This window comes from Tachypleus tridentatus, unplaced genomic scaffold (assembly GCF_004210375.1).
Source record: "Tachypleus tridentatus isolate NWPU-2018 unplaced genomic scaffold, ASM421037v1 Hic_cluster_1, whole genome shotgun sequence".
Taxonomy (NCBI): Eukaryota; Metazoa; Arthropoda; class Merostomata; order Xiphosura; family Limulidae; genus Tachypleus; species Tachypleus tridentatus.
Genome location: NW_027467777.1, coordinates 13,898,463 through 13,923,607, shown reverse-complemented (window position 1 = coordinate 13,923,607; position 25,145 = coordinate 13,898,463). Strand labels below are relative to the sequence as shown.

The 25,145-nt window shown below is 32.9% G+C and overlaps 1 long non-coding RNA gene across 1 annotated transcript; it reads right to left on the bottom strand.

The window, feature by feature from the left end:
• Nucleotides 1-2,203: 2,203 nt before the first annotated feature.
• On the bottom strand, nt 2,204-24,439 carry LOC143241895 (uncharacterized). Its single transcript, XR_013022331.1, has 4 exons — nt 24,213-24,439; nt 13,293-13,374; nt 12,757-12,800; nt 2,204-2,435 (listed from the first exon to the last, which is right to left on the bottom strand). It is a non-coding gene; the product is annotated as an uncharacterized LOC143241895 (long non-coding RNA).
• Between the last annotated feature and the right edge of the window lie 706 nt (nt 24,440-25,145).

The window sequence follows — 25,145 nt, the reverse complement described above, 5'->3', positions numbered from 1 at the left end:
ACGAGCACTATACCCAGCATCAAGCATAATATCTACACACTTGTTGATACTCAGTTGACCATACCCCAACAAGGTCAGTCGACCGACCCAAGAGGGGCCACCCATCTACAGGTATTCAAAGCCAAAGTGGCTGTTGGTGAACCCTCAACCATCAGAAACCTCTCGTCTCCTTCACGGGTCACCACGCACGGCAAACACGAGGGTGGAAGTTTGAATCTCACGGAAGTGAAACTGAAAACACAGAACCTTCACTGGGAGGTCTCCTCACCATGCACAAGAATACACAGAGTGATATAATACACTCTTAAATTATCCCTTCGCTACATCTAGCCTGACAAATACACATGTACTACCAATATACAGATACACTGAATGGTATAATACAATCGCTGTATGTACCTAAAACCACGTGCCAAACTATTGAATGTTTTCCCTAGATTATTAAAAGTACGCGACTATTCCTTATATCAGCTATGTTCTTTTTAATATCAATAAATCGATATGAAATTGAAACATCCATCACAATCATGACGATTGGATAAAGTCCACACTGCACTGCCTTATGTATCATTGAAAACTTGTACATGTAACTGTTTCACAATATATGGATTATCAACCATGCCCAACCGAAAGAATGTCAAATGAGACAAAATGGCGCCTCGTCTGTTGATGTACCTACCAGCAGAAACGCGCGCTTTGTTCTATACAAATTTTGACAAACTGCATTACATATAGTTGCAGGATTGCTTTAATATAAAAAGAATTATCTGGAGACTTTTCCCTGCAAAACAAAGAGATTTTAGGCTACACTGCTGGAACCTTGCAGACTATTTTTAACACTGAATCTTTCTTTTTGTTAGAAGTAGGCCAAAACCCACCGTCTCAATGAAGACAGGTCGTCAACAGTTGCTGATTATGATAAACTGTTAAAAATATTCGTTAAAGGTCAGAACAAATCTCTGTAACAACCAGAAGTTAATATCCTGTCTTTATCGCTTGTTGTTTTGTGAACTGATTTTCTATATCTTCCCATTTCAAATTACTAATATTTATGGGCAGCGCGTGGTTCCGTCGCTCTGGGCTCACAGCATGTCGTTATGTCTTCCAACAAACTACTTTGCACCACTTCTTTATTCTTCCCTGTTATTAACTGGGAGAGTAACTTGTGCTGGTGTTACGGTTCACACTTTTATCACTAATATTTACTACACAATGTGCTACCCTGTATATGTACCTAGCTTTGTAAACGTACCGCTAGAGGGCACTATTCAATACTTTAATCACGGTCATTTGAACTTAGTGAGGTCTTAAATTGTAATCCCCTAACTAGAAGACTTAACCACCTATACCTTAAGATGTCGAACTTAGTTCTAAAACCTCAAACTAGTGTAGACCAAAAAACAACATAAAAATATACATTGGTTACCATTGTAAACTTGGTTGCCAAATTACAACGAATGAACGCCAGCTAACACACAATAGGTGACATTGCTCAACAAATAAAAATAGTTCGGGTTTTAAGACAACAGACTTACAGTAATAACTTCATTAAACTAACCCATCAAACCCCAGAACTCGCACGGATGGCTACTGAAACGAAACTGAATTAATATATATATTAAAATTTACAATCACCCAAAGTAATAAATATCAGAACGTGAAATGAAAACAAGGGTCGTCGCTAGCGAGAGGGTGTAACGCATTTTCCACCTTAAATATCTTTGGCCTCTCAACCAATGCCGTCCATCAAACTTGTTTTGGATTATTTCAAGTTGGCCTCATTACGCGTTAGGCTCTCCCCCTCTGCCATAATAAAAATGCCTCATGGGATGTACACAGCATAATAAAAACTTCTCGCAGAAGTCAAAATGAAAACGAACAATAAAAAATATTGTTTTATTAAATCATACCACCCCGCTCAACACTTCACAGTACATGTTAAATGTTTTAAAGCGATTCGTTTGAAAAAAACCAGCTTCAACGTCATCATCTACTTGTTATGAGTGTGTGTATATATACATTTTTAATTTAAGATCCTTCAGTACAAACTTAATTACTGGCCACACACCAAATAATACTGAAAATATAACTAAGTCCATTACTTAGACAGAAACAGTTTCACTAGTAGAGAAGATTAGTACGACACATGAACAGTTTAAAATTACTCAGAAATTATAGTTTAGAAAAACAGTGATAACACAAATCATGCGTCAAATTCCACACACTTTATTTATTTTGTTATGTCAACATACATAGATGATCCCTCTTACAAACACGTGCAACGCAAACTTTGAGCGCGCAGACACAGACCCCAAAATGGTACGGTGTCCACTCGTTGTTTTCGATCTCAGGAAAGCACCTTGTCTACATATCCAAAAATACTAATTTCGCATACTTTACGTGTCTGGCGGTTCTAAAAACGCCAACTATTACATCTATATGGTGATAATAAACGTATTACTCGAAAATATATTTCGAGATTATAAAACAATTATTCGATTAACCCTGTACAAAAAATTAAAAACAAAAAATATAAAGTAGAAAATTACAAAACATTTTGGCAGGTCACGCTTGATTGCTAAAACAGATTAATGAGAAATGTCGTGTTGTTTGATGTTTCATTATCAAAGTATTTTAAATATCGCATAATAAATTACAAATTGTACTTTTTATATGCATTATGAAACGTTGTCGAACGTTTCACGGACTGCTTCGTGCAAACTGACATCTAGTGAACAAACAAAAATGCAAGTAAAAAATTAAACAGGTCGATCAACTTATTATTTATGTCGTAAAATTAATGTATTAAAAAACTGCTTCTGCATAGTTGAGAAAACTGGTTTAGTATACAACCTATATGAATATTATTCATCTTACTATAGAGACTACGCCTATAACATGCATACCTCCGAGACAGATACACTCCACAGAAGACAATCAACATTTATAACATGCATACCTCCGAGACAGATACACTCCACAGAAGACAATCAACATTTATAACATGCATACCTCCGAGACAGATACACTCCACAGAAGACAATCAACATTTATAACATGCATACCTCCGAGACAGATACACTCCACAGAAGACAATCAACATTTATAACATGCATACCTCCGAGACAGATACACTCCACAGAAGACAATCAACATTTATAACATGCATACCTCCGAGACAGATACACTCCACAGAAGACAATCAACATTTATAACATGCATACCTCCGAGACAGATACACTCCACAGAAGACAATCAACATTTATTACCGGAACCACAACCATTTTATTTAGATATCTGCGTCACAGTAACATGCACTTATCAGCCACATCACAAACCTAACGTTTGAACAAATTAAGGTAAAACAGAACAGTGTGACCAATTCATAGTGACACAACGTTCTACACATACATCAATACCAACTGTATACTGTACTAACTTCAGTATCAACTGTATACTGTACTTACTTCAGTATCAACTGTATACTATACGTTCCATACATACTTCATACAACTAACAATATTTACTACACTACATCTGTTAATGTTCATACAACTAACAATATTTACTACACTACAACTGTTAATGTTCATACAACTAACAATATCTACTACACTAAAACTGTTAATGTTCATACAACTAACAATATTTACTACACTACAACTGTTAATGTTCATACAACTAACAATATTTACTACACTACAACTGTTAATGTTCATACAACTAACAATATTTACTACACTACAACTGTTAATGTTCATACAACTAACAATATTTACTACACTACAACTGTTAATGTTCATACAACTAACAATATTTACTACACTACAACTGTTAATGTTCATACAACTAACAATATTTACTACACTACAACTGTTAATGTTCACACAACTAACAATATTTACTACACTAAAACTGTTAATGTTCATACAACTAACAATATTTACTACACTAAAACTGTTAATGTTCATACAACTAACAATATTTACTAACACTGTTATGTTCATACAACTAACAATATTTACTACACTAAAACTGTTAATGTTCATACAACTAACTAAAATATTTAACAACTACACTAAAACTGTTAATGTTCATACAACTAACAATATTTACTACACTAAAACTGTTAATGTTCATACAACTAACAATATTTACTACACTAAAACTGTTAATGTTCATACAACTAACAATATTTACTACACTAAAACTGTTAATGTTCATACAACTAACAATATTTACTACACTAAAGGCTGTTAATGTTCATACAACTAACAATATTTACTACACTACAACTGTTAATGTTCATACAACTAACAATATTTACTACACTACAACATGTTCATACAACTAACAATATTTACTACACTACAACTGTTAATGTTCATACAACTAACAATAGTTACTACACTACAACTGTTAAGGTTCATACAACTAACAATATTTACTACACTACAACTGTTAATGTTCATACAACTTACAATATTTACTACACTACAACTGTTAATGTTCATACAACTAACAATATTTACTACACTACAACTGTTAATGTTCATACAACTAACAATATTTACTACACTAAAACTGTTAATGTTCATACAACTAACAATATTTACTACACTACATCTGTTAATGTTCATACAACTAACAATATTTACTACACTACAACTGTTAATGTTCATACAACTAACAATATTTACTACACTACAACTGTTAATGTTCATACAACTAACAATATTTACTACACTACAACTGTTAATGTTCATACAACTAACAATATTTACTACACTACAACTGTTAATGTTCATACAACTAACAATATTTACTACACTACAACTATTATTGAGTATAAGAGTAAAACAGACACAGTTAGTCTGACAATACTCATAAACCCAACTGTAACTTACACAACTTTGTTCTATTCTTACCAAATACTATAAAATTAATAAAGTCCAATTAAAACATGTTCACAACTTTTATTTTTCAAATGTCACCACCAAAGTGCATTATAAAACTAATTTTAATAGCATGGAACTGCCATATAAAACATCATCCTCATCACACCAAACCTGCTGGCCCTTTCAGCCATGGGGTCATTATAATGTAATTGTCAATCCCATTATTCATTGGTAAAAGAGTAGCACAAGAGTTGGTGGTGGGCGGTGATGACCAGCTGCCTTCCCTCTACTCTTACACTGCTGAATTGGGGATGGCTAGCACAGATAGCTCTCTTGCCCTCTACTCTTACACTGCTGAATTAGGGATGGCTAGCACAGATAGCTCTCTTGCCCTCTACTCTTACACTGCTGAATTAGGGATGGCTAGCACAGATAGCTCTCTTGCCCTCTACTCTTACACTGCTGAATTGGGGATGGCTAGCACAGATAGCTCTCTTGCCCTCTACTCTTACACTGCTGAATTAGGGATGGCTAGCACAGATAGCTCTCTTGCCCTCTACTCTTACACTGCTGAATTGGGGATGGCTAGCATAGATAGCTCTCTTGCCCTCTACTCTTACACTGCTGAATTGGGGATGGCTAGCACAGATAGCTCTCTTGCCCTCTACTCTTACACTGCTGAATTGGGGATGGCTAGCATAGATAGCTCTCTTGCCCTCTACTCTTACACTGCTGAATTGGGGATGGCTAGCACAGATAGCTCTCTTGCCCTCTACTCTTACACTGCTGAATTGGGGATGGCTAGCATAGATAGCTCTCTTGCCCTCTACTCTTACACTGCTGAATTGGGGATGGCTAGCACAGATAGCTCTCTTGCCCTCTACTCTTACACTGCTGAATTGGGATGGCTAGCACAGATAGCTCTCTTGCCCTCTACTCTTACACTGCTGAATTGGGGGTGGCTAGCACAGATAGCTCTCTTGTTAGCACAGAAAGCTCTCTTGCTAGCACAGAAAGTTCTCTTGTAGCTTTGAACAAAAAACAAACAAAACAACCTCACACACATAAACCTTAAGAACTACAGTGAACCAATTTCTTTGAAAACTCTGCAAGATCTTTATGTACTCCATGTTAAATAAATCTTGGTGGATATCTTCAAAGAATATAAAGGTTGCAGTAGTTGGTTATTTTAAGTAATACAGAGAGTTTCATGCAGTAGTTGGTTATTTTAAGTAATACAGAGAGTTTCATGCAGTAGTTGGTTATTTTAAGTAATACAGAGAGTTTCATGCAGTAGTTGGTTATTTTAAGTAATACAGAGAGTTTCATCCAGTAGTTGGTTATTTTAAGTAATACAGAGAGTTTCATGCAGTAGTTGGTTATTTTAAGTAATACAGAGAGTTTCGTGCAGTAGTTGGTTATTTTAAGTAATACAGAGAGTTTCATGCAGTAGTTGGTTATTTTAAGTAATACAGAGAGTTTCATGCAGTAGTTGGTTATTTTAAGTAATACAGAGAGTTCATGCAGTAGTTGGTTATTTTAAGTAATACAGAGAGTTTCATCCAGTAGTTGGTTATTTTAAGTAATACAGAGAGTTTCATGCAGTAGTTGGTTATTTTAAGTAATACAGAGAGTTTCGTGCAGTAGTTGGTTATTTTAAGTAATACAGAGAGTTTCATGCAGTAGTTGGTTATTTTAAGTAATACAGAGAGTTTCATGCAGTAGTTGGTTATTTTAAGTAATACAGAGAGTTTCATCCAGTAGTTGGTTATTTTAAGTAATACAGAGAGTTTCGTGCAGTAGTTGGTTATTTTAAGTAATACAGAGAGTTTCGTGCAGTAGTTGGTTATTTTAAGTAATACAGAGAGTTTCATGCAGTAGTTGATTATTTTAAGTAATACAGAGTTTCGTGCAGTAGTTGGTTATTTTAAGTAATACAGAGAGTTTCGTGCAGTAGTTGGTTATTTTAAGTAATACAGAGCGTTTCGTGCAGTAGTTGGTTATTTTAAGTAATACAGAGAGTTTCATGCAGTAGTTGGTTATTTTAAGTAATACAGAGTTTCGTGCAGTAGTTGGTTATTTTAAGTAATACAGAGAGTTTCATGCAGTAGTTGGTTATTTTAAGTAATACAGAGAGTTTCATGCAGTAGTTGGTTATTTTAAGTAATACAGAGAGTTTCATGCAGTAGTTGGTTATTTTAAGTAATACAGAGAGTTTCATGCAGTAGTTGGTTATTTTAAGTAATACAGAGAGTTTCATGCAGTAGTTGGTTATTTTAAGTAATACAGAGAGTTTCATGCAGTAGTTGGTTATTTTAATAATACAGAGAGTTTCATTAGTGTCTCTTTACATCCTTTTTCAATGAAAGGCACAAAAACAGAGACAAATATCTTCGTATTGTGGTATTTTCTGAAAATTACCAGTTATAAGGTTCATAATTTCTATGTTTTAAGAAATGAAACTATATCAGTGTTTGTAGAGGTGAAATATAGAAAATAATTCTAATACAAACAGTGATTACTTATAAATACATTTAGCACCTGTACTATGAAGAGGTTGTATACCACAGCACACACAACTGTTTATAAAAATTAAAAAACATACAAGAAAATTACTGACAATTTCACTTTGATAAAACAACTGTTTTTCATAATCAAACTGAGTCACTTCTATCTGTATATAAAGTACAGGTTTTCTAATCAAACTGAGTCACTTCTATCTGTATATAAAGTACAGGTTTTCTAATCAAACTGAGTCACTTCTATCTGTATATAAAGTACAGGTTTTCTAATCAAACTGAGTCACTTCTATCTGTATATAAAGTACAGGTTTTCTAATCAAACTGAGTCACTTCTATCTGTATATAAAGTACAGGTTTTCTAATCAAACTGAGTCACTTCTATCTGTATATAAAGTACAGGTTTTCTAATCAAACTGAGTCACTTCTATCTGTATATAAAGTACAGGTTTTCTAATCAAACTGAGTCACTTCTATCTGTATATAAAGTACAGGTTTTCTAATCAAACTGAGTCACTTCTATCTGTATATAAAGTACAGGTTTTCTAATCAAACTGAGTCACTTCTATCTGTATATAAAGTACAGGTTTTCTAATCAAACTGAGTCACTTCTATCTGTATATAAAGTACAGGTTTTCTAATCAAACTGAGTCACTTCTATCTGTATATAAAGTACAGGTTTTCTAATCAAACTGAATCACTTCTATCTGTATATAAAGTACAGGTTTTCTAATCAAACTGAGTCACTTCTATCTGTATATAAAGTACAGGTTTTCTAATCAAACTGAGTCACTTCTATCTGTATATAATCTGTATATAAAGTACAGGTTTTCTAATCAAACTGAGTCACTTCTATCTGTATATAAAGTACAGGTTTTCATAATCAAACTGAGTCACTTCTATCTGTATATCAAAAGTACAGGTTTTCTAATCAAACTGAGTCACTTCTATCTGTATATAAAGTACAGGTTTTCTAATCAAACTGAGTCACTTCTATCTGTATATAAAGTACAGGTTTTCTAATCAAACTGAGTCACTTCTATCTGTATATAAAGTACAGGTTTTCTAATCAAACTGAGTCACTTCTATCTGTATATAAAGTACAGGTTTTCTAATCAAACTGAGTCACTTCTATCTGTATATAAAGTACAGGTTTTCTAATCAAACTGAGTCACTTCTATCTGTATATAAAGTACAGGTTTTCTAATCAAACTGAGTCACTTCTATCTGTATATAAAGTACAGGTTTTCTAATCAAACTGAGTCACTTCTATCTGTATATAAAGTACAGGTTTTCTAATCAAACTGAGTCACTTCTATCTGTATATAAAGTACAGGTTTTCTAATCAAACTGAGTCACTTCTATCTGTATATAAAGTACAGGTTTTCTAATCAAACTGAGTCACTTCTATCTGTATATAAAGTACAGGTTTTCTAATCAAACTGAGTCACTTCTATCTGTATGTATATAAAGTACAGGTTTTCTAATCAAACTGAGTCACTTCTATCTGTATATAAAGTACAGGTTTTCTAATCAAACTGAGTCACTTCTATCTGTATATAAAGTACAGGTTTTCTAATCAAACTGAGTCACTTCTATCTGTATATAAAGTACAGGTTTTCTAATCAAACTGAGTCACTTCTATCTGTATATAAAGTACAGGTTTTCTAATCAAACTGAGTCACTTCTATCTGTATATAAAGTACAGGTTTTCTAATCAAACTGAGTCACTTCTATCTGTATATAAAGTACAGGTTTTCTAATCAAACTGAGTCACTTCTATCTGTATATAAAGTACAGGTTTTCATAATCAAACTGAGTCACTTCTATCTGTATATAAAGTACAGGTTTTCTAATCAAACTGAGTCACTTCTATCTGTATATAAAGTACAGGTTTTCTAATCAAACTGAGTCACTTCTATCTGTATATAAAGTACAGGTTTTCTAATCAAACTGAGTCACTTCTATCTGTATATAAAGTACAGGTTTTCTAATCAAACTGAGTCACTTCTATCTGTATATAAAGTACAGGTTTTCTAATCAAACTGAGTCACTTCTATCTGTATATAAAAGTACAGGTTTTCTAATCAAACTGAGTCACTTCTATCTGTATATAAAGTACAGGTTTTCTAATCAAACTGAGTCACTTCTATCTGTATATAAAGTACAGGTTTTCTAATCAAACTGAGTCACTTCTATCTGTATATAAAGTACAGGTTTTCTAATCAAACTGAGTCAAGTACAGGTTTTCTAATCAAACTGAGTCACTTCTATCTGTATATAAAGTACAGGTTTTCTAATCAAACTGAGTCACTTCTATCTGTATATAAAGTACAGGTTTTCTAATCAAACTGAGTCACTTCTATCTGTATATAAAGTACAGGTTTTCTAATCAAACTGAGTCACTTCTATCTGTATATAAAGTACAGGTTTTCTAATCAAACTGAGTCACTTCTATCTGTATATAAAGTACAGGTTTTCTAATCAAACTGAGTCACTTCTATCTGTATATAAAGTACAGGTTTTCTAATCAAACTGAGTCACTTCTATCTGTATATAAAGTACAGGTTTTCTAATCAAACTGAGTCACTTCTATCTGTATATAAAGTACAGGTTTTCTAATCAAACTGAGTCACTTCTATCTGTATATAAAGTACAGGTTTTCTAATCAAACTGAGTCACTTCTATCTGTATATAAAGTACAGGTTTTCTAATCAAACTGAGTCACTTCTATCTGTATATAAAGTACAGGTTTTCTAATCAAACTGAGTCACTTCTATCTGTATATAAAGTACAGGTTTTCTAATCAAACTGAGTCACTTCTATCTGTATATAAAGTACAGGTTTTCTAATCAAACTGAGTCACTTCTATCTGTATATAAAGTACAGGTTTTCTAATCAAACTGAGTCACTTCTATCTGTATATAAAGTACAGGTTTTCTAATCAAACTGAGTCACTTCTATCTGTATATAAAGTACAGGTTTTCTAATCAAACTGAGTCACTTCTATCTGTATATAAAGTACAGGTTTTCTAATCAAACTGAGTCACTTCTATCTGTATATAAAGTACAGGTTTTCTAATCAAACTGAGTCACTTCTATCTGTATATAAAGTACAGGTTTTCTAATCAAACTGAGTCACTTCTATCTGTATATAAAGTACAGGTTTTCTAATCAAACTGAGTCACTTCTATCTGTATATAAAGTACAGGTTTTCTAATCAAACTGAGTCACTTCTATCTGTATATAAAGTACAGGTTTTCTAATCAAACTGAGTCACTTCTATCTGTATATAAAGTACAGGTTTTCTAATCAAACTGAGTCACTTCTATCTGTATATAAAGTACAGGTTTTCTAATCAAACTGAGTCACTTCTATCTGTATATAAAGTACAGGTTTTCTAATCAAACTGAGTCACTTCTATCTGTATATAAAGTACAGGTTTTCTAATCAAACTGAGTCACTTCTATCTGTATATAAAGTACAGGTTTTCTAATCAAACTGATCTATCTGTATATAAAGTACAGGTTTTCTAATCAAACTGAGTCACTTCTATCTGTATATAAAGTACAGGTTTTCTAATCAAACTGAGTCACTTCTATCTGTATATAAAGTACAGGTTTTCTAATCAAACTGAGTCACTTCTATCTGTATATAAAGTACAGGTTTTCTAATCAAACTGAGTCACTTCTATCTGTATATAAAGTACAGGTTTTCTAATCAAACTGAGTCACTTCTATCTGTATATAAAGTACAGGTTTTCTAATCAAACTGAGTCACTTCTATCTGTATATAAAGTACAGGTTTTCTAATCAAACTGAGTCACTTCTATCTGTATATAAAGTACAGGTTTTCTAATCAAACTGAGTCACTTCTATCTGTATATAAAGTACAGGTTTTCTAATCAAACTGAGTCACTTCTATCTGTATATAAAGTACAGGTTTTCTAATCAAACTGAGTCACTTCTATCTGTATATAAAGTACAGGTTTTCTAATCAAACTGAGTCACTTCTATCTGTATATAAAGTACAGGTTTTCTAATCAAACTGAGTCACTTCTATCTGTATATAAAGTACAGGTTTTCTAATCAAACTGAGTCACTTCTATCTGTATATAAAGTACAGGTTTTCTAATCAAACTGAGTCACTTCTATCTGTATATAAAGTACAGGTTTTCTAATCAAACTGAGTCACTTCTATCTGTATATAAAGTACAGGTTTTCTAATCAAACTGAGTCACTTCTATCTGTATATAAAGTACAGGTTTTCTAATCAAACTGAGTCACTTCTATCTGTATATAAAGTACAGGTTTTCTAATCAAACTGAGTCACTTCTATCTGTATATAAAGTACAGGTTTTCTAATCAAACTGAGTCACTTCTATCTGTATATAAAGTACAGGTTTTCTAATCAAACTGAGTCACTTCTATCTGTATATAAAGTACAGGTTTTCATAATCAAACTGAGTCACTTCTATCTGTATATAAAGTACAGGTTTTCTAATCAAACTGAGTCACTTCTATCTGTATATAAAGTACAGGTTTTCTAATCAAACTGAGTCACTTCTATCTGTATATAAAGTACAGGTTTTCTAATCAAACTGAGTCACTTCTATCTGTATATAAAGTACAGGTTTTCTAATCAAACTGAGTCACTTCTATCTGTATATAAAGTACAGGTTTTCTAATCAAACTGAGTCACTTCTATCTGTATATAAAGTACAGGTTTTCTAATCAAACTGAGTCACTTCTATCTGTATATAAAGTACAGGTTTTCTAATCAAACTGAGTCACTTCTGTATATATCTGTATATAAAGTACAGGTTTTCTTACCTTGGTGATATAATACATGCAGATGTTCAAAAGTCAAAATAATGACTTGAAAGTGAACTACATTTATTTATTTGCTCAGACAATGTAACCGTATTAGTGAATACAGCACCTGTTTACCACATTAAATCACCGGAAGAAACATTTCACAAACTTGTTGTAAAATGTGATATTTATCTTTTTACATGAAAAAATAATTTCATAAAATTACCAAACGTTCTTGTGTTAAAATAATTTCACTACCATTATTAATGTAACTACTAAACATTGAATATTTCTTTATAAATCTACTTAACCCTCATTCTAAAAAAACAAAGGAACAGAAAATGTTCACACTTTGGTATACTTAAGTTCCAAAATATGAACTATTAAATATTATAAACATTCAAACAAAGCTGCACTTTCATCTTATATTTCAGAGGAAATTCAGCAAACTTCTCAAATTCTATTGTTTTATACCTCTAAACAAAGTTATTCTTACAAATACAGCAATCTATGGATGCCACTTACCTTGAGAGAATGAAATCAAAATAATCAGGCCTCAAGGAAATCAGCTAATATATAAATAAGTTAAAAACGTTTACTGTTAGATACATGTTGTTTTAAATTCTTCCTTACACATTGTTAAATAAATAAAGGTTAACAAAGTAATACAAATATTTTTTTTAATATGAAAGTGGGTCAAGCTTATAAAGAAATTGTATATTCCAGTTTAGCTAATCACATAAAATATTTAAGATGTAATTACTGTTTCACTTCTCACACTAAAATAGCTACCATGTATTTATACTGTACACACTTAGTTTCACTGGTTTTGGTTAGGCTATTTATAAACTTTCCAATAACAAAGCTGTAAAACATTTGTACTAGCTTCATGTTAATTATCCTATTTTCTAAATCACTAGAAAGAAGCTGGTTTCTCCACTAAACTGAAAGACATACTAAAGATAAACATAAAAAATATATTACACAGCATTTCAGTTCTCACTACCTGGTCTAAAGAATAAAGACTACAGAAGGAACATACGTTAATTGTTTATACTTACAACTAAATGATGCTCCTGTAATTTCAGTCAAAATTCTCCTGGCCTCTTTCCACTAGCTTGGTTTAACAGGTGCCAGTTCATCCTAGATAGACCAACAGCCACATAACTAGAATACTCAAACAAGTTCTTCACAGATAGCCTGAGGCACACCCTATCTTACAAAAACAGCAATTTGGGCAGTGACCCAAACACCCTACAGGCACAACCTGCTGTGGTGATACTTAGCTGCTGAGTCAATCCTCTCACAGTTTTATTGTTGATTAATAAGCATAAACCTGTGTGCTTTTAAGGACTTGTAAATCATGTGGTATACATTCCCCTACTAGTTTTTCCACATATTTCTAACGTTAATTTACCACCAAGCATTTGCTGTTCATCAAACAATAATGACTTTATACATTCAGATGCTGTGTACTATTAACATGTGGATGATAGACTATTAATATCAGATATTAGGATACTGAGAGTTTCTGTTTAACAATAACAAACTGGTGGTATTCTTCAATGAACGGTACACTACATATGGTAATCTGAACGGTACAATACATATGGTAATCTGAACGGTACACTACATATGGTAATCTGAACGGTACACTACATATGGTAATCTGGGAAAGTCAAAAGGTTATTTAATCTTCTTGCTGATTCCTCTCTCATAAGTATCAATGTTTGCATTTACAATATGAACATCAGAGATTTCACACTTCTATTTATAGCCTATCATGCTCAGAGTTCTATTTATAGCCTATCATGCTCAGAGTTCTGTTTATAACCTATCATGCTCAGAGTTCTGTTTATAACCTATCATGCTCAGAGTTCTGTTTATAACCTATCATGCTCAGAGTTCTGTTTATAACCTATCATTTTCACACTTCTATTTCAAACCTACTACATTCATAGTTCTATTAGTAACACAACATTCATACTTCTGCTAATAACCTACCATATTCATACTTCTATTAATAACACTATATTCACACTTCTATTAATAACCTACCATATTCATACTTCTATTAGTACGCTATCATATTCATACTTCTATTAATAACACTATATTCACACTTCTATTAATAACCTACCATATTCATACTTCTATTAGTACACTATCATATTCATACTTCTATTAATACGCTATCATATTCATACTTCTATTAATAACCTACCATATTCACACTTCTATTAATACGCTATCATATTCATACTTCTATTAATACGCTATCATATTCATACTTCTATTAATAACCTACCATATTCATACTTCTATTAATACCCTATCATATTCATACTTCTATTAATACCCTACCATATTCATACTTCTATTAATACCCTATCATATTCATACTTCTGTTAATAACCTACCATATTCATACTTCTATTAATAACATTACATTAATATTTCTATTACTACCCTATCATATTTATACTTCTATTAATAACACTATATTCACACTTCTATTAATAACCTATCATATTCATACTTCTATTAATAACCTACCATATTCACACTTCTATTAATAACACTATATTCACACTTCTATTAATAACCTATCATATTCATACTTCTATTAATAACCTACCATATTCATACTTCTATTAATACGCTATCATATTCATACGTCTATTAATAACCTACCATATTCATACTTCTATTAATACCTATCATATTCATACTTCTATTAATACCCTACCATATTCATACTTCTATTAATACCCTATCATATTCATACTTCTATTAATAACCTACCATATTCATACTTCTATTAATACCCTATCATATTCATACTTCTATTAATACCCTATCATATTCATACTTCTATTAATACCCTACCATATTCATACTTCTATTAATACCCTACCATATTCATACTTCTATTAATACCCTATCATATTCATACTTCTATTAATACCCTATCATATTCATACTTCTATTAATACCCTATCATATTCATACTTCTATTAATACCCTACCATATTCATACTTCTATTAATAACCTACCATATTCATACTTCTATTAATACCCTATCATATTCATACTTCTGTTAATAACCTACCATATTCATACTTCTATTAATAACACTATATTCATACTTCTATTAATAACACTATATTCATACTTCTGTTAATAATAACACTATATTCATACTTCTGTTAATAATAACACTATATTAATATTTCTGTTAATAATAACACTATATTAATATTTCTGTTAATAATAACACTATATTAATATTTCTGTTAATAATAACACTATATTAATATTTCTGTTAATAACACTATATTAATATTTTTATTGATACCCTACCACATTCATACTTCTGTTAATAACACTATATTAATACCTCTATTAATAATAGTATATTAATATTTCTATTAATACCCTATCATATTCATTCTTCCATTAATAACACTATATTCATACTTCTATTAATAACACTATATTCATACTTCTGTTAATAATAACACTATATTCATACTTCTGTTAATAATAACACTATATTAATATTTCTGTTAATAATAACACTATATTAATATTTCTGTTAATAACACTATATTAATACCTCTATTAATAATAGTATATTAATACCTCTATTAATAATAGTATATTAATATTTCTATTAATACCCTATCATATTCATTCTTCCATTAATAACACTATATTCACAGTTCTATTTCCTATCATTTATCCAAGCATATTGCAAACTCAAACAAAGTAAATATTTTAGGTGTAACACAGAAAAGCTACAACTCATATGTTTAAACCAGGTTTACCTAGAAGATGGGTTCGTATTTAGGACACACATTGAAATCAATGACATAGTTATATTGTTTGTGATTATAATGACATGCTTGATTGAAGCAGCAGTGTTATACAAACAAAAATCTTCCTGAATTTATCTGCAAAAATTATAAATCAAAATACAAGAACAGTTAGAAGACTATCATTCTATACAGGTCTAAAGGTTGTCTTAGAAAACATATGAGAGAAACAAAAAAAATAACACCCAATTAAGGCATGTAAGGTGCGAGGTGAAAATTAAGAATTGGATTGTTTTTACTGTTTTTACAATATAACCAGGACAGGAGAAGACAACCAGGTTTTGATGATCTTTCTGTACCTGGTAGAGTAGAATAGTTGGAAACACAACTTTGAATATTAGTTTCACATGTAATGAACTTAACCTTAGAAATGACATTAGTTGTTGAACAGGAATAAAGTGGTTGAAGTTACCAGTCTGCAGACTGGTTTTTTACAATGATCTCATTTATGATGTTTGATATTTTCATCATTTTACTAGATAGGTACACAGATTTTAAATTTTATATTCAAATTGAAGTTATTAAATTAATTTTTTGTGACTTAGAGATATTTATTTGCTTGACTCAGCCTCTCAGCCAACAGCTTCATGTTTTGGTAGCAGACATCCAACATATTCATCACAAGAACATGCTAACCACCACATGTAATACAATAATGTGTCTAGTAACCACATGCATTATGACAGTCTCTAACAGCCACATGTAATGCATGTCTAGCTACCATATGTAATACAGCATGTCTACCAATTATACGTAATGAGGAACATTTCGAGTAACATTGCTGAAACAGTTCTGTTTATTGAGTAAGGTGGTACTAACCTAGGATTCAGTCAAAACAGTTCGGGTAACATTGCTAAAACAGTTCTGTTTATTGAGTAAGGTGGTACTAACCTAGGATTCAGTCAAAACTGTTCGGGTAACATTGCTAAAACAGTTCTGTTTATTGAGTAAGGTGGTACTAACCTAGGATTCAGTCAAAACCGTTCGGGTAACATTGCTAAAACAGTTCTGTTTATTGAGTAAGGTGGTACTAACCTAGGATTCAGTCAAAACTGTTTGGGTAACATTGCTAAAACAGTTCTGTTTATTGAATAAGGTGGTACTAACCTAGGATTCAGTCAAAACCGTTCGGGTAACATTGCTAAAACAGTTCTGTTTATTGAGTAAGGTGGTACTAACCTAGGATTCAGTCAAAACTGTTTGGGTAACATTGCTAAAACAGTTCTGTTTATTGAGTAAGGTGGTACTAACCTAGGATTCAGTCAAAACTGTTAGAAGTAGATACGTAGAAGATATATAGCACTTAAAGAACAATAACACACTTCAAGGAAGAAGAAACACCAAGCAGAAGATGAGGGACACGGAGAATATTAAATTATTTGAAAGAAAGATAAGGCACCAGGAGAAATGTAACATGTCTAAAGGAAAGATAAGGCACCAGGTGGAAGATAAAGTATCTGAAGGAAAGATAAGGAACAGGTGAATGATAAGGTATCTGAAGAATGATATGGCACCAGGAAATACAAAGTATCGGAAAGAAAGATAAGGCATCAGGTGGAAGATAAGGTATCTGAAGGAAAGATAAGGCAACAGAAGGAAAATAAGGTATTTAAAGGATTAATAAGGCACCAAGAGAAAGATAAGGTATCTGTAGGAAAGATAAGGCACCAGGAGAATGATAAGTTATCTGAAGGAGTGATAAGTCACCAGGAGAATGATAAGTTACCTGAAGGAGTGATAAGTCACCAGGAGAATGATAAGTTATCTGAAGGAATGATAAGGCACCAGGAGAATGATAAGTTATAAGTTACCTGAAGGAGTGATAAGGCACCAGGAGAATGATAAGTTACCTGAAGGAGTGATAAGGCACCAGGAGAATGACAAGTTATAAGTTACCTAAAGGAGTGATAAGGCACCAGGAGAAATGTAAAGTGTCTAAAGGAAAGATAAGGCACCAGGTGGAAGATAAAGTATCTGAAGGAAAGATAAGGAACAGGTGAATGATAAGGTATCTGAAGAATGATATGGCGCCAGGAAATATAAAGTATCGGAAAGAAAGATAAGGCATCAGGTGGAAGATAAGGTATCTGAAGGAAAGATAAGGCAACAGAAGGAAAATAAGATATTTAAAGGATTAATAAGCCACCAAGAGAAAGATAAGGTATCTGTAGGAAAGATAAGGCATCAGGAAAATGATAAGTTATCTGAAGGAGTGGTAAGTCACCAGGAGAATAAGTTATCTGAAGGAGTGATAAGTCACCAGGAGAATGATAAGTTACCTGAAGGAGTGATAAGTCACCAGGAGAATGATAAGTTATCTGAAGGAGTGATAAGGCACCAGGAGAATGACAAGTTATAAGTTACCTAAAGGAGTGATAAGGCACCAGGAGAAATGTAAAGTGTCTAAAGGAAAGATAAGGCACCAGGTGGAAGATAAAGTATCTGAAGGAAAGATAAGGAACAGGTGAATGATAAGGTATCTGAAGAATGATATGGCACCAGGAAATACAAAGTATCGGAAAGAAAGATAAGGCATCAGGTGGAAGATAAGGTATCTGAAGGAAAGATAAGGCAACAGAAGGAAAATAAGATATTTAAAGGATTAATAAGCCACCAAGAGAAAGATAAGGTATGTGTAGGAAAAGATAAGGCACCAGGAAAATGATAAGTTATCTGAAGGAGTGATAAGTCACCAGGAGAATAAGTTATCTGAAGGAGTGATAAGTCACCAGGAGAATGATAAGTTACCTGAAGGAGTGATAAGTCACCAGGAGAATGATAAGTTATCTGAAGGAGTGATAAGTCACCAGGAGAATGATAAGTTACCTGAAGGAGTGATAAGTCACCAGGAGAATGATAAGTTACCTGAAGGAAAGATAAGTCACCAGGAGAATGATAAGTTACCTGAAGGAGTGATAAGTCACCAGGAGAATGATAAGTTATCTGAAGGAGTGATAAGGCACCAGGAGAATGATAAGTTACCTGAAGGAGTGATAAGTCACCAGGAGAATGATAAGTTATCTGAAGGAGTGGTAAGTCACCAGGAGAATGATAAGTTACCAGAAGGAGTGGTAAGTCACCAGGAGAATGATAAGTTATCTGAAGGAGTGATAAGGCACCAGGAGAATGATAAGTTATCTGAAGGAGTGATAAGTCACCAGGAGAATGATAAGTTATCTGAAGGAGTGATAAGGCACCAGGAGAATGATAAGTTATCTGAAGGAGTGATAAGTCACCAGGAGAATGATAAGTTATCTGAAGGAATGATAAGGCACCAGGAGAATGATAAGTTATAAGTTACCTGAAGGAGTGATAAGGCACCAGGAGAAATGTAAAGTGTTTAAAGGAAAGATAAGGCACCAGGTGGAAGATAAAGTATCTGAAGGAATGATAAGGCACCAGGAGAATGATAAATTATAAGTTACCTGAAGGAGTGATAAGGCACCAGGAGAAAGATAAGTTATCTGAAAGAAAGATCAAGCACCAGGAGAATGTTATCTGAAGAAATGATAAGGGGCTAGAGAATATTGATCCTAGGATAATAAAGGAAACAAAGGGGTAAATTTAAATGTTGTTAACCTTATTTTTTAGTAAATGTATTAAAAGTGTTGAAGTGTTAGAAGATTGATCTGTATCCCATTAATTTATATATAATCACCAGCCAGTTGGTTATGCTTTGATTGTAGAGATACTAAACTGACAGGTATAGTGTAGATACTTCACATATATAGAAAGATTCAAGTTATTTGTTCTACTGGGCTGATGCTTTGTACTTGAATTAAACTTAGGTTACTTATTTATATTAGTTATAACCTTGCAGGTAAAACTTTGGTAAATAGATAAGGGATAAGATCTCAGCATATAGATGTTCCAAAGTCTCCGAAAAACTTGTATACCCACAAATAACAAGTTAAGGTTGTCAGATCACTCTATAAGGTGCTATTACACCTTGCTTGATACATTATGCTAAATTATAGTCACCTTCTTTAAAAAACAAATGTGTTGTTGGATAAGGTTCAGAGAAGAGTAACTACCATAATTCATACATATATAAGTGGAAGACTTGTGAGGACATGAAGAGGTCTTGGAAGGATGTGATCAGATCTCCAAAGAACATGATAAGGACCAATGAAATGTGTAACAAGATCTTGATAGATCAGGATAAGACCTCTTAAGACTGTTAGAAGTTTGCAATAAATAAAAATACTGTATTTCACAACATGGGGCTCAATGCAAAGTTACAAAATCAGACACACAACTTCTGTTATAGAAATATTAATTTTCTTAAAGTGGAAGTTGAAAACAGGGTTGATTCCACATATTCATTATTAAAAACTTGTTGTAGTCTACCCTTCTTCTCCAACAGTCATCCATTTAAGTACACATAACTGTTGTTTTAATGAGTAGCTTACAATTTGTGAGAATGAGTTTATTTAAGTTCAAATGACCCAACATTTAGACATCAATCAGTGCCGTGAGACTTCAATACCAACATCAGACTCAGATTACATTATTATTATCAATCAGACTTAGATTACATTATTATTTTATGTATTCTGTTTATTCATGGGTGCTATAAGTAAAAAACTGGAGTATAACAAATAAATACAAGTAAGGCAATTATCAGAAAACAAGATTCCAGCCAGTGACTCTGAGATACCATACACCATATAACAATACAAACAATGAATTCCAGCCAGTGGCTCTGAGATACTATACATCATATAACAATATGAACAATGAATTCCAGCCAGTGACTCTGAGATACCATACATCATATAACAATATGAACAATGAATTCCAGCCAGTGGCTCTGAGATACCATACATCATATAACAATATGAACAATGAATTCCAGCCAGTGACTCTGAGATACCATACATCATATAACAATATGAACAATGAATCCCAGCCAGTGACTCTGAGATACCATACACCATATAACAATACAAACAATGAATTCCAGCCAGTGGCTCTGAGATACCATACATCATATAACAATATGAACAATGAATTCCAGCCAGTGACTCTGAGATACCATACATCATATAACAATATGAACAATGAATTCCAGCCAGTGGCTCTGAGATACCATACATCATATAACAATATGAACAATGAATTCCAGCCAGTGACTCTGAGATACCATACATCATATAACAATATGAACAATGAATTCCAGCCAGTGACTCTGAGATACCATACATCATATAACAATATGAACAATGAATCCCAGCCAGTGACTCTGAGATACCATACATCATATAACAATATGAACAATGAATTCCAGCCAGTGACTCTGAGATACCATACATCATATAACAATATGAACAATGAATTCCAGCCAGTGATTCTTGAGATACCATACATCATATAACAATATGAACAATGAATTCCAGCCAGTGGCTCTAGGATCCCAAACACATTACATAACCATGTGAAGAATGGATTCAACCAGTGGCTCTGGGATCCCACACACCGTTTAACCACGTGAACAACGGATTCAACCAGTGGCTCTGGGATCCCATACATCGCATAACCACGGAACAACGGATTCAACCAGTGGCTCTGGGATCCCATACATCATATAACAATATGAACAATGAATTCCAGCCAGTGACTCTTGAGATACCATACATCATATAACAATATGAACAATGAATTCCAGCCAGTGGCTCTGGGATCCCACACATCGCATAACCACGCGGAACAACGGATTCAACCAGTGGCTCTGCGATCCCATACATCACATTACCATAGGAACAAATATTCCTACCTTGAATGTTCTAATGTGTACAGGTGTTGCCTATGAACAGACTGCATTATCAATTAACACAAAATCAGATGAGCACTTCATAGTTCAGGGTTGGATACAGAAAATACTGTTCCATATTCTGGGGAAAGATGAAGCAGAGAGCTGGCTAAAGAACCCACCGTTATTAAGCAACAGTTGAGAAACTGATTGTTCCCTCCACACCCACGCTATAGAACATTTTAATTTACTGTTAATATTACAAGGACAGATACAATCATTCTCATACTTGCAACAAATGGCTATAGTGTTGCCACATGTGTTAACCTGAATTACACAACATTTTATCACAAACTGATTCCACTTTCTCTAAATCTGACATAACCATCATTGAAAATATACTGGCAGCTTGAAAGACAGAATATAGAAAAATGGTACCCACAAAATTCCATTTCTTTCTGATAAGTTTTGGCTGACAAATGACTCTCAAAGTTTTGTTGGCATCCCATGTCTGAAATTGAGATGAAAAGGTGTCCAAATGCTACAGTCATGGTGGTCATCTGAAGGTGGAGATTTAAACCATAGAAAATCATTCTTACAGATTTTCTAATCATAACAAATTGTGTTTTTAATGAAATAATTAGAATATTTTGCAACTTGATACAGATTGTATACAATAAAAAAATAAATACAGGATGGAAAGAATCTCACCCCAGTCTACACCCTCACTCAAAGTATAAAACTGCTTCTGCCCAGAAAATCCAACATATGTTATATTCTGCAAACAGAAAGACAAGACCTGGAAGACAAAGAGCAGGCTACAGTTAGGACAGTTGTATTTCTCTGATTGATTTACACATGCAATGTGTTCCATTGGAAAACAGTAGTGATTAGCACTTCATAGAAATTCAAAAAAGAACCATAAATGCCACAGAACATAAAGAATAGAGGGGTATCTTTTTACTTTTGATGGATGTGCAAGGGCATCCGTCAAGGACCAAATGGTCCCTTACTGTCTACGTGATGTGTGTTCAAAAGCTTAATATTACTTACTACTGAAGCTACACATCAACTAATACAGTGTCAGTTCAAAAAACCCCTTTAAATGTCTACCTTCCCACAAAAACTTTATATTATCATTCATTGAAAAATAGGCTCACATCTCTCCTTGTTTATAAAACCAGGACGAAAACCATGAGACAATAAGTCAAACTGTATTTATTTCCTGGAGTTTCTTGCAAAGCAACAAAATTTCTTCCATTTAAGCACACAGAATACTGTGATTCATGTACCAGGATGAACTGTCCCTACTTACATAACTATAAATACTAGAGATTAATCTGGAGAAACATATACATGCAGATATCAGGACAGAAAATGTGTCTGGTTATAAAGTATATAAAAAAGTAACAAATAAATACACATTGATATATTACTGATACATTGATGATATATTCATATATTATTCACTTTTGATGCTGCTATTTCAATTTCCCTCCAAATGAAAAACTCAAAATTAAGGACAGATAAATATTAGAAAATATGTATTGCTCTTCTAATCATTAAGAAGGTTCAGAGTCAAAGTCTGGATGTTGTGTGAAAAGTTGAGGTATGAGGAAGTAACACTGTTAGCTGTGTGGATAGCTTCACCTAAATACCGTTGGGAAAAGGATTTCGAGTTTTGTGTATGACTTAAACAGATAGTGAGTGTTTCTCTTAAAAAAGACTGGTCTTTGGAAATACAACACTAAATCTGAGGTTTGATTCCTCTTGGTGGACACAGTAGATAGTCCAAAATGGCTATGCTATAATAACACACACACACAGAATACTGGCCACTGTAAACTTAAAGCAAAAACAGTACTTTGCTTTTGTTTTAAATTACAAGTTTTACCTTTACTAGTTCAGTACTTGTATAGGTTTCAAACACATATAATTAACTTTTAAAAATAGAGCTAACGGAAACACGGACTACTATACTACATTTAATTTGAAATAATATCATTGATTTATGAAGAATCAGTATTATTATTATTAGCTGTAATACTACAAATGTTACCTCAAAGGAAAAAATCAAACTTAATTCATTACTTTCTCTTTTTTTGTAAAATTATAATGAACAGCCTAATTAACTTTTTGTTTATTATGCATTGAAATTTGTACGGTTTCACTCAGTTCTCAAAAACTTCTATAATTATCATATTAATACAAGTACCACTGAATAAATATCTTCAACGTGTAACTGTAACTATGAGTAGCTGGTCCGATTAAATGTTAAAACTTAACATTTTTAGTCAGTGTGTTGACATGTTAAACACATTCACTCGTATAATGGATTTGTTCCTCCTACCTTCTGACACTCTTGTCCAGTTTTTGAACACAAAAGTTTTGACACTGTGCAAACACTTCGACAAACTAAGGCATTACCCAGTGGGTATGCAGTAAACTTACAGGCTCCCAACTCTAAATTGCGGAGTTGGATTCACCATGACAAACAGAACGTAAACAGTTTTTCATAAATATATAAACATTTATACACATTTTGCTAAAAAACCGCCCAAGAATTTGTTTTATTTGTGATAGAAGCGCCCTCTAAACACTACGAGGCAATTTCTAAATTGTTTATCAACAGATAAAGAAAGTAATAAACACACGCTGTTGAAGTTGATAATTGTCTTTTATCTGTCTGCTTAATTCCATGCTTGTATAGTTGTTATGATAAATTCAGTATATTCCTAATAGTGATGAAATAAATATATTCTGAATTTGGAAAATATAGAGGACAATAAATAAACAAGGGTTTGATGCTGCCATCTATTAACAAATATATAAATATAAACATGGCACAAAGCTAAAAAAATTATATCCGGCATGGCCGAGTAGGTGGATAGGGCGCTCGATTCGCAATCTGAGGGTCACGGATTCAAATCCCGTCACACCAAACATGCTTGCCCTTTCAGCCGTGAGGGTGTTATAATGTTACGGCCAATCCCACATTTCGTTGGTAAAAAAGTAGCTCAAGAGTTGGCGGTGGGTGGTGAAAACTAGCTGCCTTTCCTCTAGTCTTATACTGCTAAATTAGGAACAGCTAGCGCAGATAGATCTCATGTAGCTTTGCGCAAAATTCAAAAACAAAGCTTTAAATTAAAACTCCAAACGATATGACTGGCTGTCATATCCCTGAAGTGTTTTTCCAAGGTAGTTGAACGAATGAATCCCTGGTGCTCGCTCTATCAGTAGGTTGAGGTTCTGCTAACAAATCGTTTTCTAAGGTTATTCAATT